Source organism: Lissotriton vulgaris, chromosome 10 (assembly GCF_964263255.1).
Source record: "Lissotriton vulgaris chromosome 10, aLisVul1.2, whole genome shotgun sequence".
In the NCBI taxonomy this organism is placed as follows: domain Eukaryota; kingdom Metazoa; phylum Chordata; class Amphibia; order Caudata; family Salamandridae; genus Lissotriton; species Lissotriton vulgaris.
The window spans coordinates 333,523,725-333,548,577 of NC_141698.1; the positions used below are offsets into that span (position 1 = coordinate 333,523,725).

Consider the following 24,853-nt stretch of genomic DNA (forward strand, 5'->3'; position numbering starts at 1 on the left):
GAAGTACATTTCTGCCTTATGTAGGCACACAATGCACCAGGTTCTTATGGAAATGTGGCTTAATTATCGGCTGCCACGGGAGGGCGCGGAGACTCTATTCACAACTACTTAACCACATTGTGTGATCCTTGACAAGTGTTACATTTTCATGGTCCGCCTGTCCCAATCTTCCAGGATTGGTTGGGCCTAGATAAGGGTTAACCCCTTGTACTAAGCGCTACCATTAAACAACTATATCTTTCTAAACAGCATAGGAGCCAGTGGTTTGACCAGAATTTTGATAGCGGTTGCAGGGGCAGCAAGGTCAAAAAGAGCTTTCTGAGACTTGCTTGCTATGAATGAGATAAAATGTGTGATATTGGGATGATTGTGTTAAGTGAGACTAGAGCTTTAGTCCCTGTAAGGGTCTGAGGTCACTTATCCCGCAACATATATTGTAAATGGATGCCTTTTGTCCTGGCAATAGAAGTGATCACCCCTACTTTAGCGCCCCAGTGGTTCCCTAAAGTCATTCTTACTGCTGCACACAAAAGCATGTTAAGTCCCTGATAATTTTATGTGCAAGGTTTTGGTAACTTTTTTAATTGAAATTAAGGCTCGAAAGGCACTGGCAAGAGGCAGGACCAGATAAGCTACGAGGAAAGAAAAAAAGCATAATGCAGGCACCGGGTGAAATGTGAGGCTCATGGAAACTGAAGTACCGGCCGGAGTTTTAATGTACACCCTAGTTGAAACAGGAGAGCCCCAGGGGCGCGGAGCAGCACGGACTGGAGGTGAGGCCAGTGGGGTGCACTGGCACCAAATAAGTGAAGAGGGAAAGCAATGTGCAAAGGGAGGGGCCTGTGAATTACTTCACTGCAGGAGGCAAATGAGAGTGAGTGGGGAGTGACCTGGGGACTGTATCTGAGAGGCCCAGGGGCAGCACATTAGAAGGGTGAACAGAGAGCCCAGGTGAGAGGAGGGTCCGCCAGGCTCTTACTCTCCAATGCTGTGGCTGTTCTCGGACTGAAGAAGCTGCATCAGGTTTTCCTCTTGCTCTAAGGATTGAAAGAGCCAGGAGAGGAGCCCGGAAGCTGCATGAAAGCTTCGTGGAGAAAGACAAAAACCTCTTAGCTGACAGCGCTGTGCAATTTCTGTATGAACCTGCCAATTTCAACTTAATCAAGCGGCCGACTTGGGAGCTGGGAAACCAGGTTCGGTTCTCAGTCTCTGTTCAACATCCTTTGAGTCCGGGCAAAACTTTTAATCTTCCCGTGCTTACAGAAATAAAATAGGCATCCTTGTGTAATGTAACAGGCTCTCATATAAAGCACTTTGTTTCAGTCAGGTGTCTCGATTTACTATAGTGCACGGTCTACTTGTGCTTCGGACAAAACAGACATTAAAACTTCTTGCCCTTGCAAGAAATCTAGATGTCTCAGGCGATACGAATTTCCCTTCCCTGTATGTGATTCCGTTATTGGCTTATGCAGACACCCCTTTGCTTTCTTTTTGTTTGCTTTCGTATTGGCATTCTGTTGGTCACTTTTTTTTTGCTAACACAAGGAGATGATGGACAGAGCATTGAAACTTTTTAGACACTCACCCTCAGTCACAGATCAGGGTTGAATCCATCATCATTCTCTAGCTCACTTCTCCACCTCAGTTCAGTCCCAGCTATATGCAAATCAGTCTTGACCCTGTTCCTCATGGGAACAGTCCAGCCCGAACTGCCAAGCCAGGACTTCCGAGAACCGGAAACCAGCATCCTGGGACCGGTTTCTGGGTAACACCCTTCATCAGCCAGGCTAGCTTAAATCCAGTGGCACAGTGAGCAAGGGACCCATGTCTGGGCATACCCTACCAACTTAGGGCGAACAAAGCAAACACAAGGAGATGATGGACGGAGCGAATGACCTTGTTCGTGGTGGGAGGAAGTATGTTGGTACAGAGAGCAGTCACTCCTGAAGAAAGGCCCTAGAGGCCTGAAATGCATTGGGTTACAATAAAACTGTTTTTTTATGGATTTTGGCTTCAGCACATGTTTTTGCTAAGAGGTTCGGATGGCCCTGCATTTACATAAGAAACTTGGAAAAATGCAGTTTCCTGGCAAGGGATGTAAAGAGTGATGAATGTGGATAAATAATGAAGAAAGACGAACGTGAAATTATGAAAAGCGCGAAAAAGTGAAAAATTGGTTGCATACGCACATGAAATAAGCTGTGCCACTGGATGGAGCTTGAAGGTGTTCCATGTAAATGATGTACAGTGAGCAAGGGACCCAGGTCTGGGCATACCCTACCAACTTAGGGCGAACAAAGCAACCACAAGGCGATGATGGACGGAGTGTTGAAACTTTTCTGACATTCACCCCCCAGTCACAGATCTGTGTTGAATCCATCATCATGCTTTAGCTCACTTCGACCCCCTCAGTTCAGACCCAGCTATATCCAAATTAGTCTTGACTCAGTTCGAGCTGGACTGTTCCCTCAAGGAACTGGGTGAAGACTGATTTGCATATAGCTGGGTCCAAACGGGTGGTGTGGTGAGCAAAAGAATGATGGATTTAACCCAGATCCTTGTGACTGGTGGTGAATGTTTTCATTGTCCAGCATTCAGTCCATCAATTGTTTCTTATGCATATGTTGCCCTAAGTGGGAAGGGTATGCCCAGACGTGGGTCCAGGGCTCACTACACTACTGGATTCAAACTGGCTGATACCCTGAAACCTATCCCAGGATGCTCGTTTCTAGTCCAGGGAGGACCTGGCTTGGCAGTTAGGGCTGGATTGTTCCCACAAGGAACAGGGTCAAGACTGATATGCATATGGCTGGGTCTAAACTGGGGTGGTATGTTGAGCAAAAGAATGATGGATTTAACCCAGATCCTTGTGACTGGGGGTGATTGTTTGCATTGTCCAGCGTTCCTTCCATCAATTGTTTATTTTTCATATGTCACTTTTTTTTTGGCTGGCAACTCCAAGGACATGAACAATAGATGCAGGGCCAATTCCTTCGTTCACTCTACATAAAAGCGCAAAAATAAATTATCAGGTGAACGTACATCGCACGGCCTCAAGTATCTACCGCCTAAAAGCTGCCATTTGGGCATTCTACGCCAAAGACGGTCTCAAACAGGGACATGTTTCATTGAATATGCATTAAAAACCCCGCCGAAGACATCAGTCACACATTTACACACTGATAAGCCAGCGTTATAACCTGCAGCAATATACTAAGGGGCAACGTTTTGCTAATGAGAGCACTGGGACCTGAAAGGACCAGTTCGCTTACTAAAGTGGAAAGGGACGTAGAGTGCCTCCCACCCTCCAGCTGTGCACGCACTAACGACTGCAAGGCCGCCCAGTGCGAGGAGTTAAATAAAGAGGTCGTGGTCGCCTCGAGGCCACACTCGGACAGAGGGCAGCGATGTCAGCGTGCTTCTTTGCTGTTGGTGCCCACGGCCTAGCCATAGGCCTTTTGATCACCACATGGATGGTGCACAAGCCCCACTGCAGTGCATTGTCTAAACTCCACTCTTAATCCTTAGAGCATTTCTTCCAAGCAAGGGCTACAATCGACAATCGTCTACAGTACCGGGTACTCTTCTTTGCTTCCGGTTTTAACTGCCCCGCCCAATTTCGTCATCCTCTCGGACCATTAACAGCGCAGCTCTTCACTTGCAAACTACGCCTCACAAAAACATTTGAGTCACGTGACAAAACGTCATCTGTTTGCGACAGCACGACTTTCAAGTGTTCACTACGACGCTGTACCCTGCCTGTGAACAGCACAGAATCTCATCAGAACACAGCGAAACAGTTGTAGCTCTAGAGCCTCTAAAATTAAAAAGGTGGGTGCACGGTTAAACTTGCGTTATACTCCGCATGAGACGTTTGTCGCCGTTGAAATCGCGGTGCAAATGGAAACAAGCAAGAATGCACACTATATGTTGTTGACTGTAAGGGCACCAGAGCTGGTTTAAAATCCTAATCCTTTTGAGTTCTAGAGTAGTGTGCTACTTGCTGAAAAGTGATGTGGCGCCTCGTCAGCAGTAGTAAGCGATATATAAATACAATTATGATACAATACATTGTCCAGGGAGGTGTTGCAGTACCGTCTTAAGTGACTCGGGTCATTGATGACATGGTGGAGAAGCATTTCCAGATATTTGTGTTTATGCAGTGATTCCAGAATTTTCAGGTGTATCAGAAAAGGTGTGGTGTCTAACTGTCTAAAAATAAATAATCTTTACTGGCAGCGATCTAACATTTACAGTTTGAGCACAAATGAAGAGGTACATTTGGGATACTGGTAAGTTATGGTTGTTACAGACCTATTGTCAGTAAGGCCAGATGTGGAATTCAAAGATTAAACCAGGAAGAGTGTGGTGTTAATCATTCTTAATATGATTGTTGCAAAGGAATATTTACCTGAAGTTAACATAGGTAGGCGTGATTTTCTGGATCGAATCCGATTTTGCTGTTTTTAGAATTCATCGATGTAGCATTATTCGTTGATATAGCCATATGCAAATTAGATTTCATCTGTCAACGGCAGATCATTAGAAAGTGCAACAACCAGTGAAGTTAAGCTGTTGAGGGTAGTAGGTCCCTGACAACTGTTGGAATCAATCGGCTTAAGTTATTGTGAATGGTAATTGTTTAAATTTGATCTAGAGCAGGCAATGTTTGCTTGCATCCCAATAATATGTCTTTTCTGTAAAGATATTGGTTCATAGTGATGGAAGATCACTATCTATTTTTGCAATAACTGAGCTATCACTTAATTCCTTTTGGTGTGTGTGAGGCTGAGCATGGTGTGCAGATTAATGCCTTTCAAATTTAGCGTGCCATTGTCTGCACGCCCATCATTAAAAGTACAGGAGTAACTTCAGCAAGCAATAAATATATTGCAAGAATTTCTCATATTAGCAGTGGGGACATTAACAGGCTGCAGCTGGTATTGCATGTTTTATTATTTTATTTTAGTTCACAAGAATAGATCCAGCATGGTTTTTAAGAGTAATTGCGCCTCTACAGTTATATTCATATAACTAAGAATTGCAGATTAATTACCTTTTTAATCAAGTGAAGAAGCATTCAATTGCATATCCTCAGGAGGATGGAGAAGCAAGGGCATTGGGTGCATTCACATAACCTTTGAGTCCAATAAGTTCTGACTTATTAAAATTTCCAGTATGCACTATTAAGCTACAGTGATTAAAGTCCTCAGTGTTTTAGCAGTGGATGAAATAGTAAGAACAGTCTATTCTTGTTTCAAACTTGTGTTCACGCTCCGGATGATATAAGAGCGATTACAGCACTCTGCGTTTTTGCTCCGGACGAAATATTTGTAATAGTCTATGTATGGCTTATACTTTTACTTTCGCTCAGGAAGTCATACAACCATGACTATTTGATAATACGTATTGGCCTTGTCTTTATGTATGATAGAATCCTGAGGTACCCTTCTTGACCCGTCATTGGTAGGAGTTCATAGTGGACCCTTTTAACTTCAGGTTTTTGATCTCCTTCATTTTTGCACTGGTCGTAAGGTTAATGGGCATACCTTTTTATAGTCGAGGTTTTAAAACTTGAGCTTGTCCTCCTTAGTGTTATCGAACACCTCGAACCCTTGAAGTGGGTTTGAACAGTAATACGTCAGATTTAAGACCACTGTCTCCTAAATTAATTTGGTCCTTTTGTATTGTTTTACTGTTGTTGGCTATTATAGTATTGTAATGTATTTTATTGTACTTTTATAGTCTGTTTTTAATTAGATTGAATAACGTTTATTTTGAACTTGAGTCCAATAAGAATATTTCATTTTAGATGTATTCTGAGGGGTGGATATCCATTTGCTTACGGTTTAGGCTAGCCAACTTCACGTGCCATATGTGTGTGGGTGATTGTAGAAGAGCTGAGTATAGGCATACTTTTGGGCTTGGTGCACATGTGCTCCAGGTCACTAGGGAGGCCGTAGTCTTTGAAAGAGAGGCCTATTTAGTTTACAACCGGAAAAGTAAACATTTTAAGATTGTATGTTACCTTAAAATGCATTCAGTGTGATTTGAATTAGATGTTGGTTCTAAGTGTTCTCGGTGTAGCAAGTCTAGAATGTATGTGTGCAGACACCATTCTTAGCTGCTGTGTTGAAATCTTGGGGAATCTAGGAAGTAGTGTGTTTTCTTGCTCTAGCCTCAGGATGTGGCTTAGAACCTAGTTCTAGAGTTGGTAAAAAAGTTGTGATGTTAGGGATGAAGCCCAGCTACTAGTGATCAAGTTCTGGGATATGGTGAATTCTAGGGATCTTACATACACCACAACCTTTGCGGGGTACTACTAATATTCTATTCAGTTAGATTATGCAGTGATTCATCAAAGTTAAAAGAGGATATCTGGAGGAAAAAGTGTTAAAAAATATTTTTTGTAATATCCATTTAAAAACTTGAACTGCATGGGAGTGAGTCATATCGGATTTCATTTTCTTTAAGAAAATGAAATAAACTCAGTGTTAAAAACCAACACTTAATCAATGACAGATGTAATTAATTAACAGTTGCTGAATTTGGTTGGTGCATGTTAACATCTATTCCTGATTTCTAATACAGTACATTCATTAAATTACAACTCATCTCCTGCTATAATCATTGAATTTTCTAATAGTAAACAAAAATATCTAAGTGAGAGAATGTCAAATTAATTATATTCGTCCGGGACAGATATAAAAAAATACATTACCTCCTCGTCCGTCTTCCTCCCCACAGTAATCACTAATGAGCATCCTGCTCCCACAGAAACTCCAAGTTAAGTTAACATACTAGTCTCCCTATCCCTCCAACATGGCCCCCAGTGGCAACCACCAATCTCATAAAAGGATACAAGATCCACAGCACGATTTGTTTTTTTGTTTCTGCACTACTCCGAGTGCTGTTACTGTTTATTCAGGTCAGTTGGGGGCTGCGGTCCTGCTTTGGCGGACTCTTGGGCCCCATTCTGATAATGGGGAGTTGGTTTTCACGCCGGGGGGGGGGGGGGGGGGGGGGGGGGGGGCTGGTGTGTCTCATGTGGGTTCCCTTCCTCCCACATGCTTGTTTCTTTTTACTGTACAGCCAAATCATTGTTTTCTTGCCTCCCGGGGGGGGGTGATTGGGCTGATGAGTCGCATACGGGTTCCCCTCCTCCCTCCTGCATGCATCTTTTGGCTGTCCTACCGAGTCCTGCTTTAGCGGACTCGGAGTGTCTTCATTGTTTTCATGCCTACGCTGGGGGGGTGAGGGCTGGTGGTTCGTTCGCCGGTTCCCTCCCTCCCACGTACATGTTTGTTTTGGCTGTACTGCCGAGTCCTGCTTTAGCGGACATGGCGTGCCTTGCTTCTTTTCGTACCTCCCGGTGGTGCTGGTGAGTTGTAATGGGGCCTCCCTCCTTCCTCGAGGTTGTCCGCTTCCGTGTCTCCAGTTGCTGAGCTCGGTGGGCTCGTTTTCCGGCAAGGGTGGGGGCGTGGCTTCATACCGTCTTGCTGTTGATTAGCGCGCTGTTTGCTGCGCGTCTTCTGGCGGATGGTGGAGGTTGTGTGCTTGATATGGTCACTTCTTGACTTGCTTGTTAGTAATTTTGCTATTTCCCCCTCTAACGATTCGGTGGGTTTACATCCTGACTCTGGCTTCTGTCATGATTTTCATGGGCGGGCCGATGGCCGCCCTAGGACGTTTTCCTTATGGTACGTGCCTTAATGTGGGGGGTGGCCGTCCTGCTTTAGCGGACTCTTGAGCTCCGTTTTGGGGGAATGCAGTGTCATTTGTTCTGTTTTTATCCCCCCTTGTTGTGCATTTTATGCATCTTTTAGCAGACTAGCGGGGTCTTGTTTTCAGTGCTGGTTCTGTTTCTGCTGCTGACTCCGAGTCTTGTCTTTGCAGGCTCGGCGTCTTGTCTGGGGCCTGATATTGTTACTCGTGTTGCCATGTCCTGATCTAGCGGACTCTGCATGTTTCTTAGTGTCTCCTGATACCGCCATTGTGCTTGTAGCAGTCCCAGCGTGTTTTCCAGGGTGCCCGCCTTCCCGGACCAGGGTTCGAATCCTGCCTGTTCTGTGATGCTTTATCGGAAGTCCACTGTGCGTTTCCCTGCACGCCTTCCTGTTTGTGGCCACGGCATTTGGTTTCCTGCTGTTGGTCATTTTTTATGGCTGGCAGGTGGGGGGGCTGCATTCGCTTGTGGTTTGCGTCCGCTTCTGATACTGCATGTATTTTTGTGGCACTTGCCTCGCGGGTGCTTGTCGGTTTGGTGTTTCCCTCCGCTTGTGCTTCTGCATACTCTGTATGTTATTGGCTTCCCTCCAGGTCACGCTGGTGGGTCCCATACGTGTTCTCTACTCTTAACTGCCCCTCTCGTTTTGCATGTTTCTGTCCTGCTTTAGCGGACTTTATGTTCACTGCTTTCGGGCCTCCCTGTTTTGCTCGCATGGGAGGGGGTTTGTCTGTGGGTTTGTGGTTCCCGGGTTTCGTCACAGTTTAGACTTCTGCTTTGTATGTCGCGGAGCTGTTTGGTGTCGATTCGTTCTGGCGCTCTTCATTTTCAAGTCCTTTATTTGCTGCGCTTCTTGGGGTCCTACGGTGTTATGCCTGCGGCGTGCTGCTCCCGGACTGGGGCTCTTTCTCTGGTTTCCATGGTGTTGGTACACTTTTGGGGTACTCCTACTTACCATGATGATGTTGTTGGTCATTCTTTTTCCGCGGCCTTGGAGGGATCTTCTTGTTCTCTGGACTCAGTCCCTTGCCTTGCATGTTTCAGCAGATGTTGGTTGCTGGGGTGGCGGCTGACTTGCATGTTCGGGGATTGCTTCCCCCTCCCATGTGGGCCAGCTGTGTTCCGGGTCCTTCCTGTGTCACGGTGAGGGTGGAGGTTCTGGACCTGCATCGTCTTTTTATGCTGGGGTTGGATCTTGGGGTTATTCTTCAACGCTTCCGTTCCTTCCTGTTGTTTCCCGGGTCAGTGATGGATTTCCCCTGGTTTCTGTTTTGGATGGTGGGATGTCTCACGGAGGCCTATGTCCGGTGTTGGATCTGCCTTGGTTAATTTGCTGTTTTGGTTCCGTCACATACCTGTTGGTGTCCTTGGAGGTGTTCCTGCCTCTGCTCATTCTTTGGGCTTATGGATTCCTTCGGTTTGCGGGATGCTTCTCTCCATGCCCCTGTCCTTTTGGCCTCTCGTATTGGTTTGCCTTTTGTCCTGTGTTCCTCCCCTCGTGTCTTTGCTGAGGTTCTGGTGCCTCAGATGCTTCCTGATTCCTTCTCTGGATCGGATGTACGTTGGGGCTCTCTTGGGACGCTGTTGGGTTTGGTGTTCGGGCATCGTACACTGGCTTTGCCTCTGGTGTCTGGTTTCGGTCCCTGGTGTCGGGGACTTGCCCTCCAGTGTGGCTTTGGTTGGTGGTCCGGGTTTTCTGTCCTCCTGCTTGTTGGTGATGCCTTGGGCTCCTCTCCCTTTGTCTCTTATGATGAGCTGTTTTGTTTTTCTCATTGACGCCCCTTTGGTCTGGATTTCGATCTGGGGGTTCCTGTGCCTGCCCTGGTGAGGGTGTTTCTGTGTTGGTGGCTGGATGGTCATCTGTTCCGATGTTGTCCGTTTCTGTTCGTTCCCTCTCGGACGGTCACTACGCGTGTCTGTCTGTGGCCTTGGGGGACTTTTTCTGGATGGCTCTTTGATGCTGACTGGTGGTTGGTGGCTCTGCTTTCTTGTTCTCCGTTGCAGGGGGCTGATGGCTGTTCGGTTGGGTCGCTGGACGTTTACCGGCCTTACTGGCGGTTTGCCGTGTTGGTGTCCGGGTGTCATGTTCTGCTTCTCTCTGTAGGGAGGGTTACGTTGTTCGTTCCCTCAGTTTCCTCTGTCGACTCCTTTGTTCCAGGCCGGGGTCATGGTTGGCCTCACTGTCTGCAGTTTCTCTCCTGCACTTTGAGAGTGTGTTGACGGGCTGTCTGTGTGGGTTCTTCCCTCTGGGTTATTTTTGTCTGCTACGGATGGTATTCCTGCCATTGTTGTGGTGTTTTGAATATCGGATGGTGGTCTTGTTTGCTTCTTCGGTCCTTGACACGTTCCGTTGTTTCTCCTTTTTTATGCCTTTTCCGTGGGCTTGGAGGTGGATGCGTTGTCCTTCCGGTTGCCGAGGGGCCTGTTGTCCGCCTTCCTCTGGTTACCCTGCTTCCGGCATTTGTGCTGGGGTTTGGGTGCGTTGGGGCTTTGGTGCCTCTGGTGGTTCCGAGTTGGCTTCCCCCAGTGGTTTCCTCTGTTGTTGGTGGCGGCGTTGCGTCCGGGTTGGGCTTTGCCATTCCTTTCATATCCATTATTGGACCCTCCGGTTCCTCTTTCGGTGTTCCAGTACGTGTTCCTTCTGGATTGGCTCTTGTGCAGTGTTCCCTGTTCCTGGATGATTGTTCATTGGAGTTGCGTGCCGTGTTCCACTATGGGGGCTCCCCTCTGCTTTGTGACTCCTTTGCTATTGGGGTCTACGCTGTGATTTGGCTCCTGGTTGGGTCCTGGATATTTTTTGGGGGGGTCAGTGTTGGTTGGGCTTGGCCCTTTCTACCCTCTATGTTTGAGGGGGCTACCTTTGGAGCTTTTCTTGGTATCCCTTTTGTGTCTGTGGGGCCTTTTGAGGCTCGTCTTTCGTGTCTCTGGTCCTTCTACCTGGGTTGTCTCCTCCCTGTGGGACCTTCCGTTGGTGTTGGTGCATTGCACGAGATTCCATTGGTCAGTTGGGGTACGGGGACGTGCACTTCTTAGATCTGTCGGCGGGGGTGTTGCTTCCTGTTGACTCCTTTGCACATTTTTGGTTGTGTAGCGTGCCTTGATGTATTCTTGGTCTTGCACGGCTGCTTTTTCTGTGGTGGTCCCTTGTTTGTCATTTTGACTGCTCCGTAGGGGTCTGTTGCCATCTCTTCCGCTCCCATCCGGTGGTTTTGGGTGGCTCTCCTTTTGGTGCCTGTTTCAGTCAGTGGTTCCCTCTCGTTTGTTTCGGGGGCGTTCTTCTGGTTTGTTGCGGTTTCTTGGTCCGCCTTTCCGGTTGTTTCCATAGGTGTTTGGCTGGTCGACCTCTTGGTCTTCCCCTCGTGCCTTCTTTTCTTGTTACCGGCTTGGGGTTGGTGCTTCTGTTGCCATTGCCTCTTTGGTTCTGTACTCAGAGGTTTCTTGGGGTGTATCTCTCTCCTTTGTTGTCACTGTTGTCTTTTGTGGTGCTGCCTTGCTTGTGTGGGCTGTGTTTCCTATCCATGAAGCTGATATTGCTTTGGTATCTGCTCATTAGTGATTACGGTGGAGAGAAAGACGGACGAGGAGGTAATGCCCTGGTTACTTACCGGTAATCTTCATTACTCCGAGTCCTAGTCTTCCTCGCCACAGTATAGTTTCCCTTCCCTCCTGGCCCTTTGTTGTGGCTTCATGTATGCGGCTTTAGTTTTCAGGTTGTGCTGTGGATCTTGTATCCTTTTATGTGATTGGTGGTTGCCACTGGGGGCCATGTTGGAGGGATAGGGAGACTAGTATGTTAACTTCGCTTGGAGTTTCTGTGGGAGCAGCATGCTCATTAGTGATTACTGTGGCGAGGAAGACTAGGACTCGGAGTAATGAAGTTTACAGGTAAGTAGCCGGGGCATCATCCTGGACCCAAATCTACCTGTATGAGAAAGTCACAGTTCAAAATATAAAATAGCAAAAATGCCTGCATTGCAGTGCAGTAAAGGAATAGGAGCCATGCATTGTCAATTATGGGAACAAATAAAGCCCTTTGTCTGATTTCAGGCTACTTTGTTGTAGAGTTGACCGAGATGTAATCCATTTTGGCTCAAGTTATCAAACCAAATTCTCTGTTACCTCTATGCAGATGTTTTCAAACCTGGCATGGTACCACCAATAAAACGAGCATTGGCATAGCCAATTGGTCCCACCTTTTGGACCTGAAATTTGCAGCCAGTCTGTGATATAGCACATAATAAATACACTAATAGGTAGGCACTTAACCAATTGTTTGCAATGGTTCCCACTCAGAACGGTGATGACCTACAATCCACATATTTCTAAACATGGGGGGGGGGGGGGTAGGGCTATAGAAAACAAGCATTGGAAATGCAATAGGTCTCGCATTAGGAAAGTTTGAGCTATTGATCTTATAAATGACTTTTTTATTTATTTATGTGTTGTTTTTTAAAATATCTAAATTAATAGCTTTGTCATTTACAATGCCAATAGTTATAACTTTCGCAAATGTGACACCTATAGCATTTGTAATGCAACATGTTTTGTATTTACGTGACTTAGATGTATTGATATTACAAATAACAATGGCTTTTAACTTTTTAAAATAATTATTACTTAAATAAAAGTGATTGTAATGTATAATGACAATAGCTTAAACTTTTGTAAATAACTTTAGTGAAGATTATGTTCAGTGTATTTTATTGTGACGAAAATCCAAGAACAGAAGTGAAATATTAACATCTTTTTTGACATTTGTAATAAAGCTTGAAACATTGAGAGAACATATTTGAACCAGTGATGCTGTGGTTTGCGCGGAGTGATGCTGTGGTTTGCGCGGAGTGATGCTGTGGTTTGCGCGGAGTGATGCTGTGGTTGCGCTGAGTGATGCTGTGGTTGCACTGAGTGATGCTGTGGTTGCACTGAGTGATGCTGTGGTTGCACTGAGTGATGCTGTGGTTGCACTGAGTGAATCTGTGGTTGCGCTGAGTGATGCAGTGGTGGTGCAGAGTGGTGCTGTGGTGGTGCTGAGTGGGAGATGGGGAGAGGGAAAAAAAGGAGAGCAGGGAGAGGGAGAGGGTAAAGAGATGGAGAGAGGAGAGAGAGGGGAGAGAGAGGAGAGAGAGGGGGGAGAGAGAGAGGGGGAGAGAGACGGAGATGGGGAGAGAGGAGAGGGAAGAGAGGGAAACGAAGAGAGGTAAGTGAGGGAAAGGGAGAGCGGGAAGTGAGGGAAAGGGAGAGAGGGAAAAGGAGAGAGGGGAGAGGGAGGGGAAGAAGAGAGGAGGAAGAGAGCGAAGGACTGAGGGGAGAGAGAGGGGAGGGAGAGAGAGGAGAGCAGGCAGAGGGGGAGCTGGGGAGAGGGAGAAAAAGGAGAGCAGGGAGAGGGTAAAGAGATGGAGAGAGGAGAGAGAGGGGGAAAGAGACGGAGACGGGGAGAGAGGAGAGGGAAGAGAGGGAAAGGTAGAGAGAGAGGGAAGTGAGGGAAAGGGAGAGGGAAAAGGAGAGAGGGTAGAGGGAGAGAGGGAGGTGAAGAAGAGAGGGGGAGGACGAGAGCGAAGGACGGAGGGGAGAGAGGCGAGAGAGAGAGAGGAGAGCAGGCAGAGGGGGAGATGGGGAGAGGGAGAAAAAGGAGAGCAGGGAGAGGGAGAGAGAAGGGAGAGAGAGGGGGAGAGAGGAGAGAGAGACGGAGAGAGAGGAGAGGGAAGAGAGGGTAAGGGAGAGAGGGAAAAGGAGAGAGGGTAGAGGGAGGGGAAGAAGAGAGGAGGAGGAAGAGAGCGAAGGACGTAGGGGAGAGAGAGGGGAAGGAGAGAGAGAGAGGAGAGCAGGCAGAGGGGGAGATGGGGAGAGGGAGAGAAAGGAGAGCAGGGAGAGGGTAAAGAGATGGAAAGAGGGGGAGAGAGGAGAGAGAGGGAGACGGGGAGAGAGGAGAGGGAAGAGAGGGAAAGGGAGAGAGTGAGAGAAGTGAGGGAAAAGGAGAGAGCAGGGAGGGGAAGAAGAGAGGGGGAGGACGAGAGCGAAGGACGGAGGGGAGAGGGAGAGGAGAGCAGGCAGAGGGGGAGATGGGGAGAGGGAGAAAAAGGAGAGCAGGGAGAGAGCAGGGAGAGGGTAAAGAGAGGGGGAGAGAGAGGAGAGAGACGGAGAGAGAGGAGAGGGAAGGGAGGGAAAGGGAGAGAGCGAAGTGAGGGAAAGGGAGAGAGGGAAAAGGAGAGAGGGTAGAGGGAGGGGAAGAAGAGAGGGGGAGGACGAGAGCGAAGGAGGGAGGGGAGAGAGAGGGAGAGGAGAGCAGGCAGAGGGGGAGATGGGGAGAGGGAGAAAAAGGAGAGCAGGGAGAGGGAGAGAGCAGGGAGCGGGAGAGGGTAAAGAGGGAGAGAGGAGAGAGGGGGGAGAGAGAGGAGAGAGAGACGGGGAGAGAGGAGAGGGAAGAGAGGGAAAGGGAGAGAGGGAAGTGAGGGAAAGGGAGAGAGGGAAAAGGAGAGAGGGTAGAGGGAGAGGGAGGGGAAGAAGAGAGGGGGAGGACGAGAGCGAAGGACGGAGGGGAGAGAGAGGGGAGAGAGAGGGGAGGGAGAGGGGAGGGGGAGAGGGGGAGAGAGAGAGGAGAGCATGAAGAGGGGGAGATGGGGAGAGGGAGACCAAGAAACGAGTTCCTCCTGCAAACTAGCTTGAAAAGCCAGAGCTCGGGTGTGGTGGGTTGAGTCTGCACGGGCACACCATGTCGAGCAGCTGCAGCCCTGGCAGGGCGATGTAGTAAAAGTCTGTGCGAATCCTGTAAATATAGTACCTTTTCAATTCCCCTGGGACTGTACTTCATTACATGGTGTTCACAGCAACAAACAATATGAGATTGGGGGCCAGTGACGGACGGCACGCTGTTCCTTTAAATCCTTTAAAAAAGATTTTATCAGTACTAGCCTTCAGAATGTCAATCCAAGCAAACCAATTTTGTGCAGCAATAAAATCAGGGTTTAGGAGGATGAAGAGGGGTGAAACTCCTACAGTGTGAAGTCTCTGTGCATGCACTGTCCAGACACAGCAATGTGTTTAAAGAGCAGATCTCTTCATTACAGCCACATGCTGCAGAACTCTTGTAGGCACAAACACAACTAATGAAAAAAATAAATAAGCAAGTGCAGCCGAAGCGGACAGCGCTTGTGCAACTAATTAAATAAATATACAAGCACGGCCAAAGCAGACCATGCTTGTGCAACTGATTAAATAAATAAATAAATAAACTAGGGCAGTGCAGCAATAAAATCAGGGTTTAGGAGGTGAAGAGGGGTGAAACTCCTACAGTGTGAAGTCTCTGTGCATGCACTGTCCAGACACAGCAATGTATTTAAAGAGGTTTAGCTAGCGTCCGACAGCCTCTCAATTCGTGTATGGTGGTTTGGGCGGGGGGCGAACTCAATGTGAAGCAGACAGATCTCCAGCAGTTTAAGCAGCGAATGAACGCATGAATCCCCGATCAATGGGCGAGAAGGATTCTTAGCCAGGTGCTAGTGCATATGCAGCCAGAACACCTATACAGAGGCTGGGGATTTTCACAGATGTCCACCATGCCACCACATGCCAGCATACATTAATATACAGGTCTCCAACTAGTACGAAGCAAAACGCAAACAAGACGGAGGGCATTGCTGTGGGGAGGGGGGAGGAGAAATGCAACACAGCGGGCAGGGGAGGGGGCGTAGCGGGGAGCGCGGCAATGAGGGTGTGAATCAGCAGGGGCCTTTGAAGTGAAGCTAAGCTTCACTTCAAAGGTGTGGGAGGAGTGCGGCTGAGGGAACAGATGGCGATTTGATGATGTGCACTCGCATTTTAGGTCAACGCGCTTGCGCATTGACCTAAAAGCGCACGGGCACAGCACCAAATCGCCAGCTAGTTAAAGTCTGTTTAAAGCCCTATAGTCTCGCTCCGCTCAATGCGCATGAGCATAGATAGGTCACGAGACCTAAAAATCCTGTGTCCTAATATGCAATATTGCCCCATATATACATGCGACTGAAAGCACATTAAGCACTAATGGAAATGACTGCACGTAACCACCTGAATATTTTGCCAATACTGCGTCTGATACCAATGGGCCGCAGAAAGAGACCAAAGATGGAGTTAAAGCAGTCTGCTCCGACACATTATGACCAGTCTTCAACAAGTGGAGAAGTGTGGCTCAGGGGTTAGAGGCGGCAGACCCGGAAGCTGAGATCGGCCCTGGACCAGGGTTCAATTCCCCGCCCCGACGGGGGTTGGGCTCAATAATTCCACGGACTCGATAATTCTCGCTCCGGTGCCTACTCGACTCATGGGTTCACACTCTGCGACTCTGGGCAATAGCTTGCTTAATCTCCACAACGGCCCCTTGCGGCGGGATGCCTGGCTTTCACCTTGTGGGTAGCCTGCCGGGGTATCTCACAGGGGAATACCAGGACGGGTTCCCTAAGCAAGCGCATAGATGCCTGCGATGTGGGCGATTTGCGCTATATAAATACATGTACATTTACATTTACATTTACATTTACAAAACAGTAATTCTAGGCCTATTGCATGCAAACCAAGAGGTCTGTTTATTATCTTGCGTATTAACAAGGACTGCAACAAATAGTAACAAGCATTTGCAGTGTAATAGGTCTCGCATTAGGAAAGTTTGAGCTATTGGAATTGTAAATGACACATTTTTTAGTTAGGTTTTGTTTTTGAAAATAGCGAAATTAATAGCTTTGTCATTTACAATGCTAATAGTTATAACTTTCGCAAATGTGACACATATAGCACTTGTAATGCAATATGTGTTGTATTTACGTGACTTACATGTATTGATATTACAAATAACAATGGCTTTTTTTTTTTACATTATTAATACTTAAATAAAAGGTATTGTAATTTATAATGGCAATAGCTTAAACTTTTGTAAATAACTTGTGAAGATTATGTTCAGTGTCTTTTATTGTTAAAAACTCCTAGAACAGAAGTGAAATATTAACATCTTTTTGTTACATTTGTAATAAAGCTTGAAACATTGAGAGAACATATTTGAACTAGTTGTTGAATGGTTGCACAGATTGATTTTGTGGTGGCGAATGAGTAATGCGGGTCAGAGGTTGTGTGGGGGTGAGAGGGTGTGTGAGGGTGAGAGGGTGTGTGAGGGTGAGAGGGTGTGTGAGGGTGAGAGGGTGTGTGAGGGTGAGAGGGTGTGTGAGGGTGAGAGGGTGTGTGAGGGAGAGAGGGGGTGGGGATGGGTGAGGGGGTGTGTGTGAAGGTGAGGGGGTGTGGGGGTGAGGGGGTGGGTGAGGGTGTGTGTGGGGGTGAGGGTGTGTGTGAGGGTGAGGTTGTGTGTGAGGGTGAGGTTGTGTGTGAGGGTGAGGGTGTGTGTGAGGGTGAGGGGGTGTGTGAGGGGTTGTGTGGGGGTGAGGGTGTGTGTGGGGGGTGAGGGGGTGTGTGGGGGGTGAGGGGGTGTGTGAGGGTGAGGGGGTGTGTGAGGGTGGGGGGGTGTGTGAGGGCGAGGGTGTGTGTGAGGGTGAGTGAGGGAGGGTGAGGGGGTGTGAGGGTGAGTGAGGGTGTGTGGGCGAGGAGGTGTGAGGGTGTGTGAGGATGACTGAGGCTGTGATGGTGTGAGGGTGAGTGTGTGATGGTGTGAGGGTGAGTGAGGGTTTGATGGTGTGAGGGTGAGTGTGTGTTGGTGTGAGGGTGCGAGGATGTTAGAGGGTGGGGGGATGTGAGGGTGTGTGAGGGTGAGAGGGTTGTGAGGGTGAGGGGGTTGTGAGTGAGGATGAGGGGGTGAGGGTGAGGGTGGGTGAGGGGGTGTGAGGCTGAGTGAGGGTGTGGAGGCGAGGAGGTGTGAGGGTGAGGAGGTGTGAGGGTGTGCGAGGGTGAGTGAGGGTGGGAGAGAGGGTGTGTGAGGGGAGTTGAGGGTGTGATTGTGTGTGAGGGTGTGTGAGGATGAGGGTGTGGGGGTGAGGGTGTGTGAGGATGGGGGTGAGGGTGAAGGCGGGTGAGGAGGTGTGAGGGTGAGTGAGGGTGTGAGGGTGACTAGGAGAAGGTGGCAGTGTAGTTCTCCGGTTCCACACATAGTGGCACAACATCACTGAATAAAAGAGGAATGGCAGTCCACACAAGTCAATAAATCGCATAATTGGCCATCGGAAAATGTGAGAATATTCGGACACTGCTAACGAAGAAGGAAATCTTGCACAAACATCAAGATCCAGTGTGAGGGCCCCTGGAGCCGAACTGAAACCAAATTGGCACGCAGCCCTAACTGAGACACTGTGGTGTTCTACGGAGAATAGTAGCCCCTCGCAGTGCACTATGGATCCTACACCCTACTCACAATAAAGAGGGAAGAAATTTTAACAAGCAGAGTGCATTTAAACAGCACTTAAAGTGCAGAAAGCATGTGAGATGCATTAATCCCCGGCAGAGAGCGATAAGAATGACACTTGACGGCCGCTGTGACTCAGACACACCGTGTAGCATCCAGCATCAATCACAATAGCAGGAGCTGCACTCAAAGCGTCACCTACCTTTCAAGCCCCCCCCCCCCTCATTTTTTCGTCCCACTTAATGCCCTGGGTGCAAAGTACGCACAGCTCTCACTGGCATCTTCAGCAAGTAAACACTGCGGTCCATACACTATAATACAATCCTCGCACAGACTTTGCTAGGTTGTTCGGCAGGAATCTAGCCGGATGTAGCTCGAGAAAGCTCCTAGAGTAGAGGCTTGGGGTGACTGGCACACAGTTCACTGTCGGTGAGTGGACTGGAGAGCTGAGCTTCAGGGCAGCAGAGGGCGTGTAGGGGCACCTCACTCAGGCATCAATGCAGGGTGGATGGGGGGGGGGGCGGGGGCGGGTGTGGGGGGTACCGGGGGGAAGCATTCTTAAACTAAGCACTGCCTGGACCAAAGGGGTAGAATGGGGTTTCTAAAAGATCCAGGATACGGGTGTCTTCAGGTAAATGATTTATGATTGAAGTCTGGGGCTCACCAGCTGCTGCAGGAGGCTTCTCGTCTGCGAGGTGACAGCCGCTTCTAAAACTTATTTTACGTCACGTGACCGCTCTTGTGCAAGCACAGCGCCAAAGTCCAATAAAGAGCTGCATTTGAAACAAGACATGTGCGTGCGGAAAACTGCTGTGGGGCGGGACTTCTGTTTCCTGCTGGAAGACCGCGCCCACGGATTGGCTGGCTAGGAGAGGAGCAGTGGTGACGCGGGCTCCCATGCCCGAGGATGAGCCCTGCGGTGGCGGCTGAACTCCGGAGTTGCACCGATGCGGTAAGTGGGGTTGGGGGGGTGCGCGCGTGTGTAGCTGTGCGTGTGTATATGTGTGTCTGTGGGTGTATGTGTGTGTGCGCGCATGCATGAGTGTGGCTGTGTGTGATTGAGAGAGGCTGTGAATGGGAGGCAGGGGATGTGCACGGCGCCGTGCGCGCCCTCGAGGACAAATCTGAGACAGCAGAGGCGCGTGGCCGAACGCTGTCTCAGATTCCCTCGAAAGCGAATACAATAGGCTTTCGCTGACGCTCGACCTAAAAACACAGTGAGCAGAACCAACTCTGTTTGCTCTAATGATGTGTTGTCAATAACGGAAACAGACTAAAACACAGTGTGCTAGGATGACTAAATAGAATAATACAAATTCTATTCAGTATGCTATCCATTCCCTTTCAGTCGCAGAAACAACATTAGGAATGCCAATGAATGCATAACTAAACCATCTGCATCGACAACAGTTAACAACCAGCTTTCCTGGTGGAGGAAGATGGCAGCAGGCTAACGCCGGCTGCGAGAGCACGTCCTGGACCTAGGAGAGACTGCCGAGTGAGACAGTGTTGTCAGTGCCGGCAGCAGGAGCGAGATGGAGCGAGATGCAGGGAACTAAGCGGTGAGATTATGCGGGGATTTTTTTGTATGAGGATATTGGCTCAGGGTTCTGACGGAGATATTCGTTTTCTTTCTTCGAGTTGCCGCCGTGTGGGAATCCAGGGGTGCTAGGACCTGCGCACGCATGGGACGTCCCCGGGAGAGTTACTCGGAAGACGCGACGCTACGGGCGGCTGCAGAGCAGCGCGGCGCCTGGTGTTTGGCAAAAGTTTGGTGTAGGACACGAGCGGCGGCGGCGAGGATTTACCTGAATGGCAGCTGTAGAGGAAGGCTAGCGGTGAACACGGTGAGCGTGATTAGTTCTGAAAGGCAGAGAGGGGGGATATTGAATGACGCTTTGGTATTTAAGGAGAGTGTGGAGCACTGGGAGCGGATTAGTGCAGTGATCAGTGCAGCGTCAGTGGTGGGGACCAAGGGTCAGGCTCCAGCAGAGTATAGGAGCCCCGAAGGAATGGACATTGGGGCAGCATCAACCAAAATCACAACGAGTGTTGAGGAGAGGGTGTGTTTATTGCTGGGGAGTCAGGAACAAAAGGACCAGGAGAGCCAAAAAAACGGAGGGGCAGGCTTAATATTGAAGCAGACTCCAGGGGTTGTTGTCCCCCCAGCAGCTAGGAATAGATACCTCCTGCGCTCCTTACACGACAAAGAGCTGCTACTCACAGGAGGCAAGGGACCAGGCTGCCCAGCCACATTAACCCCTTTAACCCCAAAACAGAAGAAAAAAGAAAAAAGTAAACTAGGGGATTGTAGAAAGCTGAAGAAAGGCTGTATTATTGCCAAGTCAACTAAACCTCCTCCCTCTTTGGTATCTTACTTCAAGATAATGGAGAAGACAGTCTCCAGCCCTACACTAAACACTGGATCCAGTTCAAAAGGAAGTGGTGGGCAAACAAAGCAAGTAGTGCAAGCAAGTACTGATGCAGGTACAGGACAGGCCCCTTTGGCCCCCCCCGGCCAATACATTGGGAGACCCTTCACAACCAAATGACACGCTCCAGAACAAATATGCCCCTCTGATGTTGGACCCTGAGACTGACTTGGGAGATCTAGGGGAGACTCCAGAAGAACCTGAGCATGAGACAACACCCATAGCTATATCTCCTTCTATATCTATACCTATATCGGCATCCTTGTCCATGTCCATGTCAGCATCAGCATCAGCTTCATCATCAAACGAACCGCGGAAGGAAAATCAAAGCTTAGAGAGCCTCTTACTTACTTTGAGGGAAGATCTCCTGGCAAGCTTGCTCCCTAAATTTGCAACATCGGAAGCTAACCAGAGTGAGATCCCTCGAAAATGCACAAGTTTGGAGAATAAAATGGACAAGATAGGCACTAGAACGGAGGCTCTAGAGGGAGAGGTCGCTACTCTCACAAAAGTGTATGAGGCGCACTCTAAGGCCATAACGGAATTGAAAGAGCAGAACAGGTCTCTGCAACTAGATTTGGAGCGACTAGAAATCCACTCCAGGAGAAACAATCTGAAGTTTCTAAAGGTTCCGGAGGGAATAGAGAATGGGGACGTGAAGACTCTAGTATGCAAACTACTGCGAGAAGGCGTATTGAAGGATAGACCAGACATTGAATTGGAAAAGGAAATCCAAAGAGCGCATAGAGATCCATTTCGGCAACATTCTGGGCGGAATGCACCAAGGAAAATCCTAGTAAACTTCCTAACATTCTCGGTAAAGGAGCTGATTCTGAGCAGGGCGCTCACAGATACATCATTGCAGATCAACTCAGTAAAATATTCAATCCGTTCAGATGTAGGCAAGGTAACAGCTCAGCGACAGTGGGAGTTAGGATCACGTATGCAGGAACTAAGAAGTTTCGGTGCCCAAGTCATGATGAAATTCCCAGCATCATTACGAGTTGTTTGGAACAACAAGACTTATAACTTCATCTCCCCGCAGGAAGTAGACCGCTTTCTGGAAGCAATGAAGGACCATCAAGAAGTTCAGCAAGCGCAAAGAGAGGCCCGTAACTAAATATATGTAATATATGTATAAAAAAAATTAAAAAAAAAACACATTGTAAAATAATAACACAAAGAAAAAGAATACTTGAAGAAGGGTTTGCGAGTGAAATTAAATAAAAAAAAAAAATAAAACAAAAAGAAGAAAACTCAAAAAAAAAAAAAACTTTATTCATCACTATTTTCTTTTTCCTTTGCACTAAAAATACACAGATATGAGGTAGAGATAGAGGCATTGACACAGAATGTGTAAACACACTAAGGTGAGGCAGGGACTAGGCCAGGGACAAGGCTCTCAACGGCGATAAGATCGCCAAGGTTCAAGAGGGGGGGTTCCTCAAGGGAAGGGAGGGGGGGGAAGGGTAAAAAAATATAAAAGAAAATTTTCCTCATATATCAATGGTATCTAAAATAGCTTTAGAAATTATAGTTATATCAAATAATGATGACAGCGACGACCATATGATCAATGGCTGTGAGTTTCTGAGAAAATCAGATGCTCATATCATTATGCTAGAAGAAACACATTTAGACGAGAAGGAATGTAAAATTGCCTTCAAAAATCAAAGATGGATACAAGATCTCCTCTGCTCTAATCAAAGCAGCAAAATAAGGGGTGTGGCAATCATTGTTAGAGTGAGTAGTGGGGTAAGGGTGGAAAAGTACGATACTGATGACACAGGAAGATGGTTGACTGCCTTCATAACTATAAATAACATAAGGCTGACTTGTGGAGTCTACTGTGGTCCGAACCAGGACTGTCCAGATGCATTAATTAGCTTAAAAAACAGTTTGTTGGAGCAAGATACACCTATTATTTTAGGAGGGGATTTCAATTTAGTTTTTGATTCAAAACTTGATCGTACTTCTAGGGCCGTTTCTTTTTCTCTACCTAAATCGAAGAGAGAGCTTAAAACTATCATGAAAGAATTTAGTCTCTTAGATGTATGGAGAATCAAAAACCAGAAAAACAGAGATTACTCATTTTACAGCCACAGACATAAACATCATTCACGTATAGATTTTTTCTTAATTGATCAAGAGCTCTTATCTAAAGTCATGACCACTTCTTATGTTCCAGCAATATTATCGGACCACTCAGTAGTAACCCTGTCTATAAAGATTCCACAGGGAGGGCAGGTCAGAAGGTGGACATTAGACAGATCGCTATTACAACAGGAGGAAATAAGGGGAGACCTGAGGAGACAAATGGAGGAATACTTTGTGTTTAACAAGGCAACTGCTTCAGAACAAATAGTGTGGGAAGCTTTCAAGACCTACTTAAGGGTTTTTTTTACAACCATAATGATTAAGAGAAGTAAGAATAGGAAGGAAATAGAGAGGAATTCATTACAGGAGATTAAGCAAAAGGAGCAACAATTGCAGAAGGCTTCACTCGAACAACATGCTAATATACACATCTTACAACAAGAATTAGAAAATCTGAAATCGAAATATCAGGCGAATCTCGATAAGATCATTAAAGAGAAATGGGATTCAAGTAAACTTAGCAACTTCTCATATGGGGAAAAATGTGGCCGCCTCCTTGGATGGAAGGCTAGGTCTGATAGAGCAAGAAATCAAATCAACGGCCTCAAAGTGCAAAGTTCTGGTGATGTCTCCTATGCTAATGAAGTAATATCGGAAGAGGCAAGAAGATACATGCAGACCTTATATTCTGAAACCAAGGATAAATCCAATCTGGTTGTTGATGGATGGTTGGAGGGGGTCAGACTTCCGCAGTGTCAGGAGGACGACTTTGATTTTGTAAAATCTGAGATAAAAGAGGGGGAAGTTCATAATCAGATGAAGAAGATGGCAAAAGGGAAAGCTGCGGGCCCGGATGGACTCCCTGTGGAGGTATATCAAATTGGTGCGGAGATAATCGTCCCAGTTCTCACTTCCTTGTTTAATAAAATATATTTGGCTGGTGAACCGATCCCAAAGACCTGGTTGGAGGCCTCAGTTGCTTTAATCTTGAAGCCGAATAAGGACCCACTGATTATTGAATCATATAGGCCGATCTCCCTGCTGAACACTGATTACAAAATTTTTGCAGGAGTATTGGCGGCGAGGCTGGCCAAAGTGATTAAAACTATTATACATGAGGATCAGTGGGGTTTCATGCCAGGTAGGCAGATTAACAAGCTGACTTTTCAGGCCATCACAGCAATAGACTATGCTACTGATAAGAAACTTTCGCTGACTATCGTAGCAATAGATGCCGCAAAGGCATTCGATCAGGTAAATTGGGATTATCTCTGGGATGTATTGTCCGCATTCGGCTTACCTACTAACTTCATCGCCTCTATAAAAGCACTGTACTTGAACCCAAAGGCAAGTATTTTTGTAAATGGGACGCTTTCAGATTGGGTTCAAATATCAAGGGGCACTAGGCAGGGATGCCCCCTTTCCCCCCTATTGTTTAATTTATATATCGAGCCGTTAGTGAATAAACTAAGGGCAGATCATTTAATAAAACCCTTTTCAATAAACGATCTGGATCTAAAATTTGCCCTATATGCAGATGACCTCTTAATGTTCACTTCCAATCCTGAGGTAGCAATACCTAGACTTTTTGAACATGCAGAAGCTTTTGGAAAGACCTCTGGTTATAGAATCAATAAGGATAAAACGGAAATCATGCAATGGAACCAGGAGGCAGTGTTGCCTGAAACAAAAATAAGGATGAGGTACCTTGGGATTCAGTTAGTCCAGGACATTACTCAGATATCGATAGTTAATCTGGACAAGGTGTATAAGGAAATCTGTGGTCAATTACAGCGTTGGTCCGGGCTCCCATTAAACATCTTCGGGAGGGTTAATCTTATAAAGATGATTATACTACCAAAGGTAACTTTCTTGTTTAATTCAATACCCTTATCTTTCGACACAAAGGCGGTGGGAAAACTACAAGGAAAAATAGGTTCATTCATTTGGAATTCCAAAATGCCCAGAATCTCTGCTAAAAAGTTAAGAAGACAATTAAAAATGGGAGGTCTGGCGCTACCTGACATCTTGCATTATGCCCATTCCTTCCACTTTAAAAATTTCAGAGTTATGGCGGGTAAGGCAGATACATCTTTTTTGGGACGTTTGTTTCAAGCAATATTGCATGGTATCCCCCAAGGCCACGAATACTTTTTATTTAAGTTTGGAGACCCCAGATTTTACAAAAAGGTCAGGCTAAAGGTTTTAGTTACGGCTCTGAAGAATTGGGTTTTCTTCAGGAGAAAATTACAAATTCCATACTACGCCTCTCAGGCCCCAATATGG

General features: G+C 47.2%; 1 protein-coding gene across 1 annotated transcript in view; it reads left to right on the plus strand.

Annotated features, from left to right (window-relative positions):
- Window positions 1-3,711: 3,711 nt before the first annotated feature.
- Window positions 3,712-24,853, plus strand: part of C10H1orf35 (chromosome 10 C1orf35 homolog) — a 148,029-nt gene continuing 126,887 nt past the window's right edge. The window contains exon 1 of the mRNA XM_086941114.1: window positions 3,712-3,831. The gene's annotated coding sequence lies outside the window, so the exon portion shown is untranslated. The remainder of the gene's footprint in view (window positions 3,832-24,853) is intronic.